At 43.7% G+C, this 23,123-nt stretch overlaps 1 protein-coding gene across 1 annotated transcript in view; it reads left to right on the top strand.

The window, feature by feature from the left end:
• The window catches only part of LHFPL6 (LHFPL tetraspan subfamily member 6), a 145,779-nt gene that overhangs the window by 43,518 nt on the left and 79,138 nt on the right, over positions 1–23,123 (top strand). The window lies entirely within an intron of this gene.

Below are 23,123 nucleotides of genomic sequence, written 5' to 3'. Positions count from 1 at the left end.
TTTCAGTCTGGAAAAGCTTTTCATTCAAAGTGAACAGCTTGACATATGCTGTAGCCCTGATTAGGGAATGAACTCATGAACTAAAGGTTGAAAATTATCATACCTAACCAGAATCAGAAGGAAGAAGCTTTCAGGCCTATCCTAAATGCCCGTATCCTTGAAAACAAAGCTTTTAGCGAAAAATCCAAACAAAATATTCCTTGATAATCTTTTCTTCTCAAAGGTGCATTAAAAATATCTTTGCACTTGCCCAGCTTTGTGGAGGAAAGAGAAAGAAGTGAGATCACATCGCACTAAAAGAAAGACAAATACCCTATATGTGTCTATTTCTTGCCAAACCATGAAACTCAGAGAAGCTGCTACTGTTTTCAAAGAGGCTTTGTACCTGCCAAAGATCCACTCACAACATCCTAAAAGTAAGTCAGGGTGACATATCTTGTTTCCAGCAAAGAGCATAACACTTAAGATGATATATCTTGAACTCCAGTATAACATAAACGGCCCTAAGTGAAGTGGTTTAGTACAATGGGAAGAATCAGATTATGCCATTAGAAGGAACAGCTGTATGTGAAACTGAAATAATTCAGATTATGCCATGTGCTTCTGTTTAAGCCAGAGTAAAGACAAACAACATTTGTTTGATTTTAACTGAGCTACTTGGAAAATAAAGGACTACTCAGTCTGAATAGAAGTGAAGAAATCTGGCCCTACAACATGAAACTAAATAAAACCAATCTTTCTCCCCTGAATACAGGAACTAAAAGAATCTGTTCTTGAAAACATCTATTTTTCTGAACTCAGAGGCTATGTTAAATAATTTCCTAGTGCTAGGCAGATCAAATTCCAGCTATGTCAAGGGGTACTTGAAACAGTAGAAACATTTGAAGTGAAATATTTAAAGTTAGATCCAGGAGGGTCAGGACTAATTTGTGAATCATCAAATGGCCCAAAGGCAACCTGCATATAAATGCTCAATTTTGTGCTTTAGTTTGTCATCATCATAAAAATTGATTCTTCTGTGCTGTGTGACTAATATTTATAGGCAAGACTTACTGGTAGAACGGAGGTTATAGTAAAAGCTTTTGTCTGCCCAGGTAAGATAAGACTCAGGCACAAATTTACAGTGCTCTCACTACTCTGTACTAACTCTCCACAGGGTCTCTTTACTGGTATTGCACATATAAAAGTAGATATCTTGCTTAAGCTGACTGGTATAGGCTCCCTTGACAGCCAACGAGGAGAAATGGGTACCTCTATGATAGGAGAGAGGAGGTAATTGCCCTGTGATGCTACACACCTTCCTCCCTACATAGGGGGGTCTACAAATGGCTTTTTAGGCAAAACTTTTTGCTGGCTAGGTGTCGAAGGAATGAATTTCACCTTCTGGACAAGGTAGTTACTTCTATACTGCTTCTAAGAAAACTATATTTCACACCAAAGCATTTTCAGACACGCCCAGTCTAGGCGCTACATTTTGCTTATTGGTGGATTACTTTGGATTTGCATAGGAGTAACAGAAAAGAGATTTTTGGCCTATAATGGCCAAAGGTTACCTATTATAAAGATAAAATTTTGGCATCCACAGAGATATAGAAGATGCAGCCTGAAAATTAGAGAGTTAGATTTATATAAAAACCTCCAATAAAATAAATGGTAAAATACACATTAATTTACTAGGATAGTGACAGAGAAAAATATATAAGTAATAAGAGGGAATAAAAGTGTGACATGCAGGAATCCTGGCAAAAGATGGCTTTATTTTATGGATGCAGTTACCTAACATGAATAAATCTGGCTTCCTAGGCAGAGGTCAGTCTTCATTCATCTCACCATCACAGAGGTGATGAAATGATTTCCCTAGGGAACGCCTTGTGAATGACAGCAGAAAAACATGAAAAATCATTATAAGATGTGCGACCACTGCACTATCTTACACTATGATTTAACCCATTCCTGTACACCTGACTATAAGTCATGCTGCTTTGAAGTATTCTTGCTCTCTTTTCTCTTTAAGGATCCAGACCAAGCCAAAAGCCAGCAGGTGCAGTGGGCCAAATGGCTTTTCTTTGAGCCACATCTCATGGTTTTGTGGTAAGATGTGAGGATTATACAGAATCTTGACGCTGCAGGGCTGACTGCCATTTATTTCACTAATTTCTTCTTCGTCTTTGTTTTTTTCCTCCACCACTGCTGTGAGCACTAGTGGACAGGAGGCAAAAAGCAGGGCAGTGCAGAAAGGTCCCATTGTGCTCGTTCTTCTGGAGACATGTGTTAGTTCTCCAGTGAGTACTGGAGCTTGCTGTTTCAAAGTCAGGCTTCTCTGTGGCATGCTGAGTGCTCTTATCCACTACCCAGGACATGCTTTGAGTCAGCTGGAATGCAAAATATGCCTTTCGGGGGTTGCAAGAAGACTGTGTCAACACTGCAGGGTTTATGATTTAGCTCTCCAGTTAATGTTCTGTGGTCAAAATTCTCCAGTTCTCTTCCACAATGATTTGGTGGTGATTGCTGGGAAAATAATTATTTTCCATGTCGAGCCCTGCTGCTCCATGCTAAGCTGATAGCATGTGTCACAAGAGACAGATTCAAAGCCGCTTGGATGTGGCTCTTTTTTCCTGGACCACCTGGGCCTCTGAAGGATGAAGGTGCTGTGATTTCATATTCAGGTTTTGAGTTTTGCTTTCCTCTCTTATTACTCCTGTCTATTTATTACCTGTCCTCATAATTATATCTGGCACTTGATAGAGATGGAAGAAGATGAGTGGCCAGATGTTGTAGTCTCCCTCACACCTTGCTGGGCTATTTACAACCTCATTAGCATTTTAAGCACCCCCGGCACTCATTTTACACAGCAAAAATTGACCGCACCACAGACAGCATGGTGGGAATCTGGCCCCTGAGGTCTGTACGTTCATGGGGTGATGCAGGAAAGTACAAAGCCCCTGTGACAGCTTTTGCAGATAGTGAGACCTTTGGGTACTCGTTCCCTCTCTCAGGGGACAAGGTTGTCCCTGCCAGCTGCTGTGCCCACCGGAGAGGTCTCTTGGGTAAGTATTTCCTTGCCTTGCCCCTCCTTGCCTGCCCCCTCCGTCCAAGGACATGACCTCCTATGTAGCAGTGTGGGACTTGGTGAGAAGATGGAGATGGAGTTTTTAGGGGCACAGTTGGGGGGCAGGTCTGCTGAGCTGCCCTTTTAGGGCTGGATGGTGGTTGGATGGCTGAAAGCTCCATCTTGAAGGCTCCTACCTTAAAAGTGCTGCCATTAACTAGCACTGCCTTGTGTTAAGGTTATGCCTGTACTCTCACGAGCATTATGGCCCCTGTACCCCAGTTTTCAAAGGTGCTGAGTGCGCTCAGGTTACCAATTCATTCTCACAAGTCGGTAGGTCATGGGACACCTTTTCTCACACTTTTCCAGCCTGTGTTTGCACCTGTCAGAAGATCTGAATCGTGATATGGCATTTGGGAAAATGCTATTTGCAGAGCAGAAGTTATTTACCCAGCAGTGGAATATTTTGCTTGACTGAGGCAGTCTTTGATCTTTTGTTCTGGGGTTTTAAGAGTCACGCAGCCAGTCTCCAGCAGATTGGTAGCCAGAGCCTTTTGTAAGTAATCTCCTTTAAAAGCCAAGTCACTTTGGCTATCTCAAGGTCTGAAGATTCCTCATTTATAAATTAGATGATTTTCTGGGAAGTGGATTCACATTTTAATCTGCATTTGAGCATCCACCTTGCAAATCCATTTAAGCAGCTTGAATTATTTGGCATGGCAGCAGAACCCCAAAGTGCAAGTTAGCTTTCCCGAGGAAGATTTTCACTCATGCAAATTTGGGTTTTGAATACTGCCGGTGAAAAAGCAGAACAAAGAAGAAACTCAACCACCTAAACAGGGATTCCTCATTACACCCGGTCGGCTTTGTTTTTCAGATTGTGAAGGAACCACTGAATGAATGCACAGAAACACTTCCATACTTGTAGCCACCTATTGTATAATGAATATACTATAATTCATTTAGAAAAATGAAAATACTGGAGGGCCCCAGGCAGCCAATTAAACATTTTTCCCAAGTTCAGATAATGCCTCAAGAAGATCTATTTTTATACCTGCTGACAAATTATGCCTACACTTTTTTTCTTCCCGAATATAATTCTTGGACAGTTAAGCACAGAGTAACTTTCCATTGCTTTGCTCTGATATTTTACAATTTCATGAGTTAAAATACTGTAATTCACAAAGAAGTGGACCAATGAGACAGGTAGCCAGGTAGGTGCATTATTCTTCTGTAGTCGGATGCCTCATGAACCACTGCCCTTGTAACAATTTTTAATTAACTTAATACATTTCCTATCAGCCATTCAAAACAAACAACTGTTTCAGAGGGAGTTACTGACTTTGTGGACCCCTCACAAACAACGATACGCATACGGGAGAAGAAAGAGTTCAGAGAAACTGCTTTAAGAAGCATTGTGTCGCTAGAGCTGCCTCTTTCACAGCTCCCTTTCTACCTCCAGCTTTACTGATTTACCTTGACAATTGACACTCATCGTATTTCCAGCAACAAAATCTGTAGTGACACAGTGACTTAGCGTTTCTGTGTTTGCTGGGAGAGCAAAGGGAATTACGCTGTGCGTTGCTGTCTGACCCTCATTATGTATTGCATCTGTTCTGGCTGGGTGCTGCAAGAAGTGCTAATTCCTATCTTGCCATCTGCCTGAAATTGTCATAGTCCTTCAAAGCCACAGACACATTTTGCATTGTTCCATACAATTTATGCATTTAATTAGGCCTCTGACAATCTTTTGGGTCCTGTGTCCTGACTGTAGGGTAGCAGGTAATGCGAGAGGGTATGCAGCCTCTCGCCTGCCCCATGGGTAGCTGCGTCCTTCTGATGTCTCTTGGGTGGGAGAGAGGCTCTGGGTCCACGCTACGCACACGTGGGAGACGTGGTCCTGCTCATGGAGGAGCACAGATGGACAGCATGTGCGGGAGTCCTGAAGCCAGCATGTGCGACCTGGCAGCTCAGCAATGCCACCAGTCCTGTCCTACCGCCTTTGCGCTTTGTTTAATAAACTCAGGGAAGGGAACGTGCCCTTTTATCTCTGCTCTGGGAACACGGTCCTGGGGCTTAGGCTGGAGGGGAGGGTGAGAGGAGGAATCCCTCTGCTTCAAAATCCAGCCTTAATTACTGCCTGTCTCCTGCATGGTTTCCACCCCCGCGGCTGGCACAGGCTTCAAACAACGGCCATGGGTGAAGCCTCTGAAATTAAATCTACATTCATCCCCACCCTTGTGAACGAGAAGCCCTGGTGAGAGCAGCTCCTGTGCTGATGGCAGCGATGGGGTGCACGAGCCGGCAGCCCATCTCTCCTTGTCGCCGCTGCTGCTGCCTTTGGGAACTTGCTGCTCTTAGGCCGGCTCCTTTGTAGATGCACCACAGAGAAACAGCCGCCAGCAGACAGAGAGTATTTTTATTCTAGATCACCCCGGGAGAATCTCCCCTGGCACCGGACACCACTGCACGGGGCCAAGCTGTCAGCAGTTCGGTGGGGCACAGACGTGGCACAAGGGAGCCCTGACCTGCCTTAGTTTGTCCCAGGAGAAATCCCATTTATCTTTGCTCTTGCCTGCTCCGCCACACAGGGTCTGATCTTACCTGGCACCTGCTTCTCCAGGCAGCTGCCGACAGCGTGGGGGTGCCCGGAGGCCACAGCTGCCTGGGCGAGGGGTGGGGGAAAGGCGATGCTGCAAAAAGTAATCACAAACCTTCATGTCGACACTCTGTCTGACCCAGGAAATCCCTGAGCTGCAAACTCTTGTTACAGGATAAGGAGATGTTTTCTGCCCAAATATCTCTATATGTTTCCTCTGAAGTCATACTAGTCTGTCAGCATCCTCCTTTGGCCCATCTGACGGAGTCCTGGGCTAGATGACTTTCTGTCCTGGCTTGGCGAGGAATAACAATCTGCTCTTCACCTGACATTTCCTGGCAAAGCAAATAATAGCTAATGAGCTCACTGCTGACATTAAATATTTCAAAAGGTATTTTTTTAAAATTATATAATTATATTTGTGTATAATTATACATAAAAAATTATATTTTCTTCCGAAGGAAACAAAACCGTGAAAGCAACTGCATGCACTTTGCATAGGAAACTGAGAGAATGAATTTGTAGGCTGCAAATTTGTAGACGGGTTTTTATTGCTTTTATCAGTTAGGTTACAAATAAGAGCTTTGACATGGGCAAATGCAAGCATGCACGCGTAAAATTAGTGAGAAAATTCTCAGAAGTCCAATAATTAACAAATGTGCTAGGTCACACTTGTATAGCTGAATTACTACAATATATGTTATAATTTATATTAAGCATATTGTATTACTGAATTAGGAAAAGAACAATGGACACGAGATCGTCCAGATTTTTCCTGATGGGGAATGGGTGGGAGGCGTCAGCCCCTGCTTCTCTGAAGGATGCAGGGGTGAGAGGTTGCTGCTCCATTGCGAGCGGCTCCCTGCTGCCAGGACTGCCTGGTTTGCTGGACCAGGGACCACTGGGCATGGAGAGATGGACGCGTAGCCTTCAGCAGGACATGCCGGCATGGACACCACCCTGCACAGCACAGCATGGCTGCTGCTGTTGCTCCTGCCCAGCTGTCCAGCTGAACACCAAGAAGCTCTTCCCCCTTCCCTCCAGGAATAATTAAGATTTTTCCTAAAGCAGGCCTGGTGAGGAGGTGGGATTGCCACAGGTCATTTGGAAACATTTGCTAATGACCTCCTTGGTCCCAGTGCTGAGTGCTAATTTACATTATGAATTTCACTTGACGGTCGTGCTTGCTGCCAGAAATGCTGACTCAAGATGCCAGGAGGTGAAGATGTCGGAGCTAGCAGAGATATTTAGTAAATCTGCACAGGCTGCACTAATTAGGAAAGAAAGGGATAAAAATTCTGATTAGAAGTGACATCATTTAGCTTAATGTAATTTTTTTAATGCGTTTAAGGACACCATCACACTGAAGGTTCGTATACTATCTGAATCTTAAACCTAAGCTGTTAAAAAAACCTTGCATATAATATCCAGATCTAATCTTACTCTGCCAACCAACCAGCAAGTTTCCAGGAAAAGCAGTGAGAATCTGTAATTTAATAGCATTTAGTATAATGTGCAATTGATGCCAAGAGAAGAAAATGTAGAATTAGCTGTACTAACTTTGAAGGGCCTGAAACAAAGAGGGAATATGCATGAATAGCTGAAGATTCCTCAGATAATAGTAATGTCATAAATTTAGAATATTATAACATACTTTGTAAAGCGAAGTAATTTTATATTCCAAGTAGAGAACAAATATAAAGAGCTTTCCTAGAGCGTGCTGTAGATTAATGAATTTCAAACAGGCACATCAAAGTAAATCTAAGAATAACACTGCCACAAATAAAAAATGTGATGGAAAGAAGTTAAAATATAAAGACAAAGGGCCAATTTTTTGCTCTTATTATCCCGGTGTAAATCCAGCGTAACTTTGTTGATGTCTTCTGTGGCTCCGGGTCTAGAGATGGGAGTGGCAAAGAACAGAATTTGACTCACACTTACATTAGAAGTGGGGAGAGTATACAGCTACGAGTGAAAAAAGCCCTGGGGTTTTTAGGAGATGAGAGATCTTGAAAGCAGGGAGAGGAAAGCCCTGGATGAAATGCTCGGAAAGGCAGAGCTGTCTTTTGCTGCGGTGTGGTGTTATCCTGGCTGTAGGATCCCCGTCCGGGCAAATGCTGATCCGCAAAGCGCAGGAGGAGTCGCTCCAGGAATGTGGCGGATCAAAAGGGACCCGAAGAGAGGGACGACTCGCGGGGGATTTTGGAAACATATGGAGGTGGAGGAGAATGTAAAGCACTCTTATGAACATGGCTTCGCTCCGACAGAAAGCAAGGGGGGGAAGAGGAGGACACCCAAGGCAACCGGTCCCCTGGGTCGTCTATGCACATGCTGCCTGTGCCAGCGTGCAGAGCTGAAAGCGGAGGGGGCTCGGGCTGGCAGCATGGCAGCCGTGGTGGGCAGCCCGTCTGGCCAGGGCAGCCCACATGGTGGGCAAGTGCAGAGACCTCCAAGCCAGGACTCACACGTCAAGGGAAGCAGACCGGGGAGGTTACCAGACCCATCGCAATCAAGGCGCCTACACGTGTCTCCTTCTGTTTCCAGTGTCGACCACTTTGGACCAGCTGCAGCTGTGCCCTAAGATGGCTGAGCCTCTGATCTTCCCCTGCTACAGGGCTAATTCGAGGGGGATCACTGGGTCGTATGCTGCTGCTACTGCCTCCAAGGCTCCTACCTCTCCCCAGGCAGTGGAAAGGAAATGAAGGAGGTGGCTTTTGCATCGTCAGGGTCATCAGTAATGCTTGAGACTCCTGAACATTTCAGCTGAAATGAATAAATATGCAGATGCATCTGCTTACTGGGGTGACTTTAGCAAACGTGTGGAGACGGTAAGGCACTGAAGCCTGCACACAATGAACGTAACTAAATATTTTTGCTGGAAGCTGTTCAATTGTTACAGTCAGGGAAAGCACGATTAAGGTTGACACATTCTCTCCCTTCTGTTAGCCTTATTCTCCCTTCTAGTGCCTCTGTCATAACAAGCACATATACACATACATAAAAAAGAAGACTGGGTAATGATGGGACTTGGCATGACATGCTATTTGGGTTCTGCAGCAACCTACTGAAGTGCCACTTGCCAGGTTGCTATTCAACCTGAAGGGATCAGGCAGTCAGCGTATCACATAGCAAAGGATTGCTTAAAAATAGAGAGGACTTGTGTCAAACTCGGAGGAAGTATTGATTGAAGCCAGAAGAGGAGTTAGTGCTTCCTTCAGTGTTTCTAATCTGTCTAAATGACCCGCACAAAGAAACCAGCTGCAGACTTCTTATGTTTGCTCTTACCTGTAAGTGCAGAGCAGGCAGCAAAAAGAAATCAAAGGAGTGTCAGATGTACTGTGAAACTGGGTCACTGCACAGCAAATGGAGTTTAATGGGAAAATATAAAGAAAATGGTAGGTAAAAACATGAAATAAATGAAGCTAATGAGAACAGCTCACAAAGACAGCCTTTGGAATAGCAGTTGCCTGGTTTACTAAAAGGACTGAACATTTGAGAAATCAGTTTCCAGGAAATAAATCAAAACCTGAGAAACTGCTGAGATGATACCTGACCACAGCAGTGGGATCTTTGGTGTGGGAGCATTGTTTTCATCGTATGGGCTATGGTCAGGGAGCGGAGAAGCAGGATGTGGTGCCTGCTCTGATTTCCTCGGATTTCCTCATTTTCAGCTGTTGCAGCCAGTCTTCTGAAGGTGTGAGGACAACTGAATTTAGTCCTTCTTCTGGGGAGAGCTGCAGAAGCTTGTGACCATTAGGGCAAGGGGAAAGGACCCTGGGAGGCCTTGGAGGAAACCTCGTTACAAAGTCCGTGGGGAATTTTAAAACATCCGTTTTTAAAGTTCTGGTAATATCAAGCGTAGTGCTTGATCGAACAAAGAGCTCCTTGTTAAAAGCTGTTGACTGCTCCAGGGGACCGGGAGGAGGAAACAGGGCAGATCTTAAGCAGGCGGATTTCCATGGTACGCTGTGGGAGGCTTGGGGATGCTGCATGCACACCCTAATATGAATAGGCAGTTGCAGGTCAAGAAGCTCTTTGGGATTTGACAGAGGAAAGTAGGAATGGAAAACTGGGGAAATTAATTTTAAATGGAAAATTGTGAAAACTTTTTTTCTCCTTCTTATTACCAGATCGCGGCATTTAAGTTCAGGAGTAACCTCAGGACACTTCTTCCAAGTGGGTGGGACACTGCATGACAAGTTTCAGCAGTAATGAGGAGGCTGAGCAGGGAACGCACCTGCACATTCCTCTCCTTTAGTCTGGTGCCAAAGGATTTCTGAGGTGGGATGTAGTGTTGGGCCAGAGGGTGGCAAGGGTGGTAAAAGTAAGAATCTGTATTACCTAAATCGGTGGTAGCCCCCAACAGGGACAGGGACAGGTAGAGAATGGAAGGAGAGGTGGGGCGTACTGGGTGTCTTCACCACAAAACTAGGTACCTATGCACGTGCAAACAGGGTAAAACATATTTTCAGTTGGGTTTCCAAGCTAAAGCCATCGAGGTAGAAACACACTGGTGTTATTCGGTAAATCATAAGCTACCTTCTTGGAGGAAATAGAGCGTTAAATAGAAAAGCTAAGTGAACTTTGATGAACCAAATGGCCTATGCTTGTTCCATCATTTTTTATTAATTGCACCAGGTGGCTCACTCTAGGTCTTTGAGTGTATATCTGAATGCTCTGCTGTGTCTCTGAATTGTCACCTGGACTCTGATTACTGGAAGCCTAAGGTGACGGTGACAAACAATCCTCCCCAGGTGTTCTCCGGTAGAGAGATTTAGAAGGAGAAGAAGGACCACATGGATACAGAATATGCAGAAGCCCCCAGAGTGATGTACAGATAGGGGCTCCAGGGGACATGGGGTTTGCTGCCCCCCAGGAACTGAGTGAGGTTGTTGGGGTGTAAACTAGCCCCTCTGATAAACCACTGTGCCAGAAATTGCTCTTCCCTGCCGGCTTTTTCCATATTGCTTCCTCCTGAGGGCAATATGGCTTTTGCGCAGATTCTTACCTGGACATGGAGGTGAGTGGGGTGGGGGGAAGATAGCAAATGCCCTTCTGCAGCAAGGCCAAGCCCAGCACTTCCCTGCCTTTATTTAAGAAGAGGCTTTTTGGCAGCAACTGTAGATGCACAAGTTTTTCTTTATGCCTTCAGCTTCTTTGTTGCTGTCACCTCAGATGCCACTGAGCCGCCATGGTGATGACAGTTTGTCCTTTAGATAGAGGATGTCAGCTGCCAATGCAGAGTATTGATTTCTGCTGATTGCTGATGAGTAGGTTGAACTGTAACTTTGCGTGGAGAAATTGAGCTGATTCAGGCTATTGGAAGTGTCACTCGGGCCAGTAGAAATTTCCTAGCTAGTGTTTAACTGTGTGCTTCTTTGGCAAAGGCAGTTCCCTAGGGAAAACTTCTCACCCTCTCTTTCCCGTGGTCTCTGAAGCAGGCTTTCGTGAGACTGGTGCCTCACCCTAGCCTAGGGCGGGGAATTCAAGGGAGGGGATCAGCCCTCACATCAGAAAATGAAATAACGTGACATATTTGTATTTTTAAAGCAACTACTTCTGGTCTGTTGGAGTTCGTCTGCCTTCAGAGTAGTATTTACCATGGATAATGTAGCGCACCTCCAAGGGTAGGCAATCAGCCACCTTCCATCCCCAATGGATATGCAACTCCCTGACCTTATTTTCATGGATATTTTATCTGCACCAACTGTTAGCTTCAAGTCCCAGCTCCTGGTCTGTACGGAATAATTTCTGACAGGTCTTGAAAATACCTGTTCACACTTTGTTGGAATAGGACTCAACTGTGCCAAAAAAAAAAAAGAGAGAAGAAAAAAGACTGCTTACTGCAAGCAGGACAAGAAATCCTTCTATATGAGTTCTAAGCAACGGATCCTCTGTCATCCCTTGAGATTTATTCAGCTGAATTTTGATATTTTGATGTATCTCCTCTGTGCTTTGATATATTTTTCTCCCTGTCAGCAAGTCACATCTTAAGCAGTAGCAGATTCTTTGCAATTAACCAGCATTTTGAAGAGTCACAGTTCCCTTTCCCCCCTCTTTCTCTCCCTCCAGTCTTCATCTGGTATTATTCTTGCAAAGTCAGTGGCAACTGGAAAACTGATCCCGTTAACCTCACTGTAGGATTTCTGAAATTAACTTTCTAGGAAGGAAACTTATTTCTTACTGCACATTGAGACTTCAGAATTACTCACTTCCCTTGAGCTATACTGCTTTGATATCCCCATGATGGATGCTGTACAAAACTTAAGACAGGTATTCGTGTTAACAACATTAGTCAAAAATTGTATTAGGATGTCAGTATGGTCATATGGGATAAGACTAGTGCTCCAGCTGGTCAGGATCCACCTTCAGCTGCTACAAAGGAACTTTTCAATTGATTATCAGTGTAACCATCAAATTTTTCTCCTCTTCAACTTGATAACAAAAATGAAGGGTGGTCTAGCACCGTATTGATCTTTCAGGTCTCTACTGAAGGGGTGGACAGCTCAAAAAGGTGTCCTCTGTTTAGTCTAGGTGTTTTTCCACCCAGGTACGCAAGAAAGCTTGTTTGGATTAATTTAGAAATCATGTCTATTTTTTGTAAAGGACCTTCTTTCAGCTCATTTTGTGGCTTGGTTTACTAAGTTTTAAGGAGGTCAGATGACTTTGCCAAGAGCACACAGGGACCTAATGTGTCAGCTTTGATGAGATCTCTGGTCCCCATGGGTGTAGGGGTGTTATGGATGCTTCAGTCTGTGAAAGAGCACCTGAGCTGCCCTCTCTGTGCTGAGAAGGCAGGGTCACCCATAGAAAAACTCTGTCTCAACATGCTGTAGCTTTGTGCTTCTTTTTTATCCAAAGGTGAGAAACATTTACGAGTCACATGGCTCGTAACATGGCAGATGTATAGCCAAGGGATGCGTAACCTTGTGCTGGCGAGGTGGAGTCCTTGCATGAAGCATGTTGCTGGGCTGATACCTCCTTGTCTGCAGCCTGGTATCTGCGGCAGGAGCAAAGGAATGCAAGGTGGCTTGTAAATAAATTACATCATTTGGATGGTATGAAAGCTGGCTGGAAATGTTTTGTATTCCTTTCCTGGAGGCTCCTAGATGTGTGGAATAGCTGTTCAGGGTCCTTGTTGTTGTTGTTGTTGTTGTTGTTGTTCAGGGTCCTTGTTGTTGTAGTTGTTGTTGTTGTTGCTGCAGGGCCTTAAGTTTGCTGATAACATATGTTAAGTGCGACTTACAAGAAGATACACCAAAGGGATTTGGCAGCGTGAAAGTGTAATTAAGTCTCCACAGAATTTGGGATTTTGGGGCATGTAAGTTAACACAGGAAAACTTGGTGCGACTTTAATGGAAAAATACCTACGGTGGACAAAGAAGAGCTTGTAATTAGTTCCTCAGGAACCTCTGCATTGTGGAACTTCTTAGATTTATTTATGTATTTTGAAATCAAGGGTTTAACCAGGCGAGATGGGCTTCTCAGTCAGTGACAGCATTCAACATTCATGGAGAAGATGGCTTTGCTCTTGAATGTCTTCCATACCTAAATGCCGTTCATCTCGTATATGAGGGCAAAAGGGGACCTGGATCATCAAATCCAGCCCTCCGATATCACAAGCAGCCGTTTGGTGTGACAACATTGGCACTAACGGAACCTGTTCTCTTAACATCCCTGTAGCATTCATTGGCAGTATTGGTTCCTCCACATGGCACAGAAGGGGAAAGGACCCGGAGCGCAGAGGGCTTGCTGGGGGCAGGACAGCTGCTCGCTGGGACCCAGATGCATCCCTGCCACCCCCTCCAACCCACTTACCCTGCCAGGTAGTGAAGGAGTCTGGGGCAGAGCCCTGGAGCGTGGTAACTTCTCACAGCTGGAGGAGGAAAAAGGTTTAAACTGCTGAATCACACCAGCTGCTGCAATTTATGTGCAAGGGAGAAGTGGGGAAAGAGCTTGCTCTTGCCATCAGATATGCAATCCATCTATTACTGAATTTGCCCTTAATAACCTATGATCAACTCATTTTTTTCTCCGCTTCTGTATGTAGCATGGCACTGGGAAACTATCACAGATCTGATGTTAATACACAGATAATCAGCAAGCTAGTTAATCACGGCATTCAGATGGCTCTGAGCCTGCCTTGCTATCTGGCAGAGATAAATTAGGGAACGAGAGTGATATAAAACAATATTTTAAAACTATTAAAACCTAAGCTCACGTTTCAGAAGTTATTCTACCAATTACAGTTCTGATAGAAGGTGGAAGTCTGTTTTCCATTCTTTGTCTAGAATATGCATACATATATGTATGAATAATTGACACTGTTGGCAGTTTTTCTATTAATGAAGCTACTGTTTATCAATAAAAGTGATTAATAAATAGCTGCCTTGTCCCCAAATTACATTAGATCATTCAGTGCAGAGCATATAGCTCCTTCCTCTGTATCTCTGGGGAAGCAGAAACCTCCTGGTCTCTTCAAAAAAGGACGCAGCAATTAGGAGAGTGCAGCTTGCAGGGCTGCTGGGCACCTGAATCTGTGGGAGAGATTGCGGCAGATCTCGTGTCTGTGCAGATCGGCCATCAGTATCTTTGCAAATTTCGCTGCAAAGTTTTCTGGGAAAGGCCTCTGTCTTTGTGGCCCCCAAATCTTGTGGGTACGGTGGCAGAATGAAATGCTGGAGCTTGTAGAGAAGCTTGATGGAGTCTGAGTTGCACTTTTCAAAGAAGACCAGTGCTACATGACTGGTTCAATCTCCTTTGGAGTCCCTGCACAACCCTTTACGAACTGCTTTGCACAGAGGGTTTTGTGACAAAGGTCACAAAATGAAACCCTTTTCATGACCCCATTATACACCGATGATGTCTTCTTTAGTAAAGAAATCTTCCAGGAGATCTCTGGTTTCCTTCAAAAGCAACCATGCTAAATGTTGATATTTAGACATTGAAAAAGGGTTCCTCACTGGGAGTAATTCAGCATTCAAGCCAGCACAAAACCTGTGTATCCCCAAAGTCCCACACATGCACCTAGCATTTAATTCCAAACACATGGCCAAGACCCAGATAGACATCAGGTAAGAACCATTCAAGGTCTTTAGTGCATTTAGGCTTCAAGCTGGCCTTCTGCGGCACATGAGTTGCCTGAAGAGTGTATGGGAATTCAAACAATGCAACTGCATATCTATATTAAATCATTTTCTTATCAGGGTGCTAGTACAAAAGCTGCCATATCTCAGCATACTAAATTCTTTACTTTCCTGATTTGCAAAGCATTTGCTCTGAAAAGGGCTTCTTTGTTCCAGTGGAGTTGGTGGAAGACATTGTGGCCTAATGCCATTGGATGAAGGGACTTGCTTCTTCCTTAACTAAGAAGCAAAGGGGACCTACTAGTGGAACAGCTTTGATAAGCTTTTGGATGATGCTGGGATGAATTAGCTTTTGCGTCTCACAGCATACATCTTGTCATGCAGTTGTGAAGAGAATTGCGTATCTGAAAGGGCCGCTAGCTTTGAAAGATCAAGCTCTTCTGAACAGGAGCCGAGGGCACTGGCAGAGTCACTTTTGCAACAGTACCCTCCTGCCTTCTTGTCTCCATGGCTAGTCAGCCAGAAAGAAAAGCTGGTCCCAGTCCCAGACTTGTGCTGGCAGACTTGTGTTTACTTCTGTACCTGACTGTGACATTGAGGTACCTTGTTTTGTTCCCTGAGGACCAAGATACTCTGATGCACCTCAGGGCATTGCCATGGAGAGAAGAGCATATGCAGAGCCAGCTACAGCAGGAGAGGTGGCTTGGGACCTACAGTAGCATGTTCTTTAATCCACACCCCAGGTAGCCATTATAAACCCTGAGCTATGTTCTCAGTTTGGTAACCATCAGGCCTTTTTTACTGCAGCACTGGATAACAAAGCATTTAAAAATACCTAAGCATAAACTCATGACCTCTGAGAGTTTTTTCAAAGCATTGCGCTTACTACGTTGTAGTTTTGGGAGATGGCCCAAAAATCTCCCTGAGGAGAAACCAGAATAGCATCCTTAGAAATGTGTGTGAGTTGGAAGGGATTATAAGGATTAAAGAATGCTCATAGCACTCCTTAGGTAGAGGCCGACTTGCAAACCTGAACCGAACCCCAGATTTTAAAGTGAGTAATTTTGAAAGCTTAATGTTGCCTTCCAAACAGCATCCCTCCAGTGCTGTTGTTAATTAGTTGATAATCTTCTGTAAGGCATTATGCTTGGGAACACCTCTCTGGGAGAGCCCAAACCACAATCCTTACTAGTTACAATAACAGTCGTGCCATTGATGTCAGTTGGCTGTGGATCAGGCCCTAAATGCATATAATATCAAATTATGTGGCAACTGTGCATTTTCCATTGAGCTCGGCAACAACAAAGCAGTCTCCCACTGTGCATTATCAAGAAAAGTGGGCTCCATAGAAAAGTGAGTGAGGAAAAGCCTCCCAACAGCATTTGTGCAATTGTTGGCCGCCGCTGCTGCTACTTTCATTATAGGAAATGTTTCCTTAAAATTGCTATGCTGCCGGTGTCGCCCATTCTCCAGTCACTGCCTGCCAATATTAATAAGCCAGTGACAAAGTTGTGTCAGAAAGTTCCAGCTCTGACTTTATTTACCCTTGAGGGCAGATACAATCTTGGGAGGAGCTTTGAATCCTATTATGGCAAACCGTGGCTGCAGTGGCAGGCTGATGAGATAGAGAAACCCACACTTCCTCATCTGAAAGCACTATTAGTAATATTCCTGAGGGTTGTTCAGTTATTTTCTAGTTTTTCTAAAACGTAAGGCCACCTGCCATATGTCCTGTTTAATATAAATGCTCTGCTTGGGATGTCCTTCATGGTGCGTAAGAGAGATTATTGTGAATGATTGAAAGGGATTACTTAATCCTGTCTGTGGACCCAAACCAACCCTGCGACTCCCAGGTTCACCGGCCAGAAATGCAGCAGATTCGCCACCTAAGGTCACCCCAAGATGTGGCAGGGACTGCTGACTGTGCTCCACTTTGAGATGAGTGGAAGCTGCTTAGATCAGAGCGCAACGATGGATACTGGGACCTCGGTGGGGCCACAGCGGACCATGCTGGACAATGATGCTTTTGACAAACAGGCGGCAATGCAGTAATTTCCAACGAGGGCAACCCACACATAACTGGATAATGAGATTTTTCCATGCAGTCCCCACAAGAGATTTGTTTGCTCAGGAAACAAAGACGCATAACAGGACTTTTAAGTCTATAAATGAGACCTTATCTCTCCTCCTCATATTTACAACATGGCTAGCTCTGTCATCTTTGATAACAACACCAAAACGGCTGTTTGCTCAGAAAACAAGCCCTCATTGTTCAGGAAATTACCATTTAAATTTATTTTATTTTATTAAACCTCTACTGTTTGGCTACCCACAGTGTGGGAGCACTGGAACGTATACAAAGCAGCAAGACTGCTGAAGTCTAAATCAGACTTTAATAAGGGAATGTCATGTTTCGTTTAAAAGCTTCTCCTCACCTTCCTTTTTCGTGCCGTCAAGTGAAAATAAAACTAGGGTTATAATTACATCGCTGCCTCCGTTCCACATTATCTGTGAGATCTCTCACATTTCTTTCCACACCTTTTCTGCTCCTCCCTAGCTTTACCGCTTGCTTAACAGGCTGTCAGGATCCCGGCGCTCCCTCGAATAAGCAGATGACTAGCTGTGGTCCTTGTTCATTATGGGGTGACAAGCTCAAGGAATAAATGCCTACAACAGGGAAAGTTTCATGCCGCAGGGTGTCAGCCTGACTTGGTTGGGTGGAAAATGAGGTGGCCTGCGCTTCCCCACTCTCTCTGGAGCGTGAAATTGGACAGAGACTGACTCTGACAGATGCTCACCCTCTTTGGGATCTTATTGCTGCTCTCAGATCCACCCTGTCACATTGCTGCATTATGCTCTTACAAACTACTGTCAAGTCTTGCTTCTCCTTCGAGTGCTTGACAAATGTTTTGGCCCAAATCCTTCTTTTTATTCTCCCTAAGCCTTTTCTTTTTTCATTCCTCTATCTTACACTCTTTCTTCCTGCCTCTTCTTTTTTTGCTTCTTTGCACTTTTTCCCCTTCTGTTGTCTCCCATACTTCTTAATTCCCTTTTCCTTTAAATCTTCCTTGTGAACAAGCCTGTCGATCCCCCAAGATTTATAGGCCATTCATTTCCTGGCCTGCCCTGAGTTCCTAGTTTCCAGTTTTGGTCCAAAGCCCACACTTCATGGTACCCCCATAGTGCTCCCAGGACTTCAGAGAGACTCTGTGTACCCACTGGCACGGCTCTCAGGTAATGGGGACCCCAGACTGTAGTTTCTTCAGGCAGGGATTTTCTGGCTCTGTGTCTGCTAAATCCCTGGCCCACAGGCTAAATGGTGTTGAGTAGTTGCATCTGTGATACTTAGGACTTCTAGAGTAGGTTTATTTTGGATAAAGCTGGTTGGAGCTAGGAAAAACAGAGCTGGGAGGTGCGTTAACTTTAGCAGTGGGGACAACCAGTGGCCCAGAGCTTCAGCTCAGTCCCTACCCCTCCTTTATTTAGTGGGTTGCAATTATATTTGGTCTTTGGGAGACTATACAGTCATTACTAGAATTAAACACAGATCCTGAAGTCAGTAATGGTATATTATTAATAGGCAATAATAAGATTATAAAACTGAAATGAAACTCCTGGGTCACTGAGTTTAGTCTTCTCTTACCACAGATGATCACATCATACAAAACCTTACCTGAAAGGTAGATGCTTTCTTTTGAGATGATAGCTGATTGCCTCCTTAAATTAGGAAAGTACGTCACTGAGAATGCTACATTCATTACGGGATTTTGCCTTTTGAACATTAAGCTGTGGTTATACAGGCTCTCTCATCCCAGAGACACCAATGCTGCCTCCAAGAGTGGCGGGCCCACCTTCTTCTCTGCCTCAGGTGGCTCATTCTTGCCACCTCCCTTGAGCAGCATAAGCTTTCATAGACTTACAGTGCTAGACATACTAGGTGAGTGGTGCAGCTGGAAGCTAACTTGGCCAGAAAAAAAAAGAAAAAAAAAAAGAAGAGTATTATCTGACTTCATGTGATGAGCCCCACCATGCAGCTATATGAACACTTAGACCTAGAACCTTGACGCAGCTGGAAAGAAGAGCCAGGGGAGTGCCAGAAGACCTCTTCTGAGCAGTCTGGATTTAAGCCAGGTTAAAGTGACTCTTTACTGCAGCCTTAAAATTGCCTCTTTGGCTAGCCTTCACAAGAGACAAGAATGAACCAGCTGCACTTTCACTATCCTTTATCTGATGAAGCCTCTTTCAAGCTTTTCATAAAAGTAGGCGGCATTGTTCTGAGTAAAAGAGGAACACAGTTTAATGGGAAAAATAGTGGCTGAGCACTTGATAGTTAAAGTGCCAGCCATTGGCATGGGCAGGCACACACCGAATGCTGTGCATTTGTCTTTAGCCCAGGCAGCAGACGGGAGCGCAGAGGTTATGTGACACAACTGGTTCTTCTCTGATTCTGAAGCTCTCTGATTATATAGGTCTCTTCATCTCGAATAGCTGCTTGAATATATCACTGTGACAAGAAGCCATATTCTGCTTAAACTGCTTTAAGCTAGTACACTTAGCAATTTACCATGCTTCAGCTTTTAATAAACACTTACCAGAAATATTTCATGGTAATTTTTGATCAGATACATGCAAACATTCAGTAGCAGCATTCAATGGAAATTTCAGGAGCTTTACTACTAAAGCCTCTCAGTGGGTCTGAATTCATTTGTAGGCAGACTGATCAAAAGGAAACCACTATTGGCATCTAAATATAAAAGATTCAGTTTGTAACTGATCACAGTCCTTTGTAAAGCCCAATGAATGAGAATTATTTTAAAGGCTTTAAACATCTTTTTATTTCTTATCTTGTTTATTAGTATGATCTGTGGCAAGATGCTCAAGCAAAGCACAGGATTAATCTGACTGGTTGTCATGGTTTAACCCCAGCCAGCAACTAAGCACCACGCAGCCGCTCGGTCACTCCCCCCACCCAGTGGGGTGGGGGAGAGAATTGGAAAAAAAAAACCCAGAAACTTGTGGGTTGACATAAAGACAGTTTAATAGGACAGAAGGAAAGAAAAATAATGATAATGATAATGATAATAGTAAAATGACAATAATAATACTAAAAGAATTAGAATATACAAAACAAGTGATGCACAATGCAATTGCTCAACCGATGACTGGTTAGTTCCCGACCAGCGATCTGCCCCTCCCGGCCAACTCCCCCCGGTTTATATACTGGGCATGATGTCATATGGTATGGAATATCCCTTTGGCCAGTTTGGGTCAGCTGTCCTGGCTGTGTCCCCTCCCAGCTTCTTGGGCCCCTCCAGCCTTCTTGCTGGCTGGGCATGAGAAGCTGAAAAATCCTTGACTTAGTATAAACACTACTTAGCCACAACTAAAACCATCAGTGTGTTATCAACATTATTGTTATACTAAATCCAAAACATAACACTGTACCAGCTACTAGGAAGAAAATTAACTCTATCCCAGCTGAAAACAGGACACTGGTTTATCATTTACTGCTATGATGTTTATTTATTGTACGTGGAAGTCCATGGATGTGCCAAACAACATATTATTTACTGAATATAAACCCCATTATTAGTCTCCTGGTGTGCACAGCCAATGGGCTGATCTTCAGGAAACAGTATAAGCCAACAAAGCCCACTGCTTGATTCAACATGAAGTATACAGCAGCTAATGCAGCTCCATAATAGTAGACCCTAATAATGATCCTTGAAATGGAATGATCCCAATAAGGACTGACATCCATTATGATTATTTGTATTTAATCAAAAAAGCACACACTGGACCTGCCATAGTAAAAGGATGGAATCAAAGTTCAGCCCAGAAGTTACTTGCCAATCCAAAGTTTCCTGGAATTAGCACAAATTAGAAAATATGCTTGATCCTGCCTCGAAACAAGGGCTGTATCGTATCTTTGGTCCCTTCCAACTCAATGTTTTATGATTCTGTGGAGTCAGTGGAAAAATATCATGGAGCAGATGAGAATTTCACCTTGCAGATCAAAAAGGGCAGAAAGACAAAGTGAAAGACAAAGTGACACCAGGAAATGGTATCAACAGAACAACAGGAGATATAGGCAAAAGCAGTTACTGTTTCATTGTCCTTTATCTCCTGGTGGGAATTTTTGCTGCTCTATAATTCCCTCCTGTTCTGTGCTTCACATATACTATACTGATTTGCTGATTTGTAGTTGTGGCACTTTTATTACCCTTAACATCACCCTTGAGTGTAGCTCACACAGGCATCACTTTTCAAACAAACACAATTGTGGAAATGGAATAATGATGCAGTGGACAAGTATTTGCTTCTTCTTATTCCCATCTTTAAAGAAGTACGGCCGTTGCGTGTCGCTTTCACGGTTTTGAGTTAGTCTTTCTCGCTTCTTAGTTGTGTTCTGCACAATGTCTTCTGCTTTGTTTTCCAGGTCGTTTCTGAGTTTTATGCTCCTTAATTGCAAAGTACCCTGTATTTGTTGGTTTCTCATGGGCAAACAAGTGGAAAGTCAAAACACATTCACCTGGTGGTGCCAAGCACAAAACTCAGCACTCCTGAATTTAAATGTAACGCTCTTTGCAGAAACAAAATACTGCTACCAATGCAGCTGAGGCATGCAAATAAAGAAAATCAGCTTGTAAATATGCAATCAAAAGAACTATGATGCATTTTCCTTTTCTCTCTCCTTCTCTGTATGAATATATATGTTTTGTATTTAATGTCTTTGCCCATAGAATGAGCATCTCCTATTTTCTCCCTCGTCACATCCTTGAATAATAAATACAAGTTGTATTAGCATAAACCCTACTTGCTAGCTTTGTTTGTAAAACAACAGCTTTTCTAATACGCTGTCCATATGTTGACAGACCTCAGAGTGTTAAAATTCTGTTCTTTCATTTCAAAGGTTTTTTCTGGGTGCTTTGTGTTAGTGTTACAGCCCTGTGCCTGTGGCTGCAATAGGTGCTTTTGTTGCTGCTGTGGAGTTGCTAGTGCTGGTGCTTACTCTGCTGTCTCCTGTTTCTGGTGAAATCGATGGTTTCAGGTCCTCTTTGATCTGCGTTAATTACAGAGGGTCATGAAAGCAATGTTAATTGCTTAGCTTCTGACTCCAGTTCTTGTCCTCAGAAATACATTTCTCCTCCCATATTGACTCTGTGGATGCAAACACATGGGTTTTATCCACCGATGGGCCGTGCCCTTGCCAGTTCTCTGTGACCAGACTTTGAGCAGCAGCTTCTTCTGCTCAGTCATGTGCTGACTGGTGCAAAAGCAGGCTCCTTGCTTCAGAATTGCTTCCTGTTGGGTGTGAAACCTGAGCAAATAATTCTCTTTCCAAAGAGAAAGCTTATATTGTTTTCTGGATGTTTATCCCCCACTGTGTAGGTATTAATCTCTCTATTATGGGCAATATTAATAATTGACAGAGGGCAGGAAATACAAACAGTTTTAATCTGAGCTTCATACATTTATTTAACAACAATGTATTCATTTTTAATGGCGTTATGGATTTTCAAGTAGGGAAAAAAAAGTGCATTCTCTCACTGGGGTGTGATTGAGGTCTTACATTCCTACATGGGAGAAAAAGTTCAGACCTGACCTTGAGGCATTTAAACACAATCTTAAATAGTCGTGATAATATTGAAACCTACTAATTCTTGTAAAAGTATCTTCAAAGGAAACTGTGATAGGGTGCAATCACTGGAATGTATTTATTATAGGTCTCTGAATTGCTACCTAAACCCATAACAAGCAAGATAGCACCTCAGACAACCTTTATTAAGTACCCCGTTCTTTGAGGGGCAGGTCATAGACTATACCACCATTTACTTGATTTAATGGCTTTTGAGGGATTGTACTAGCAAAAAACTCCAAGCTAACTCCCAAAGACAAACAAGATGCCAGAGTCTACTGTATTGTAGAGCCTACCCTGCTATTCAGAAATAATCAATCTTGTATCTCTAAGTGCCTCAAACACATTTGAAAATATAGGCTGTAGAAAGTTTTTCCTATCAAGCTTGAACATCCCCTTCTTGCGATAAACGCTCTCCAGCCCAAACTGTTTCAAATAAGTCTCTTTCCCTGGCATTGAGCAGTCCCCATCCACAGCTCTTGGTGGCCCCAGCCTTGTGCTGGTGCTGGTGTTTGTGAAACTGCATAGTGAACTGAGCCAGGGAACTGGCCTGGCTGAAAAAAATAACAAGGGAGGAGGGAAAAAATAAAGGTCGTTGGATTCCCTGCGTTTGCTCTCTGTGTGGCAGGCACAAGTCACTGGAGGTGGTGGAGAGGAGCTGCCCATTGGCTTAAACAACATTGCTACAGGTTGTCTAACCCCAGCCTCAGGGTGAAGCCCTTCAATGATGGCACAATTTTCATTGGCTGT

This window comes from Gymnogyps californianus, chromosome 1, assembly GCF_018139145.2.
Source record: "Gymnogyps californianus isolate 813 chromosome 1, ASM1813914v2, whole genome shotgun sequence".
Classification (NCBI taxonomy): Eukaryota; Metazoa; Chordata; class Aves; order Accipitriformes; family Cathartidae; genus Gymnogyps; species Gymnogyps californianus.
Note: the sequence above shows the minus strand (reverse complement) of the source record. Positions and strands in the feature narration are given on the sequence as shown.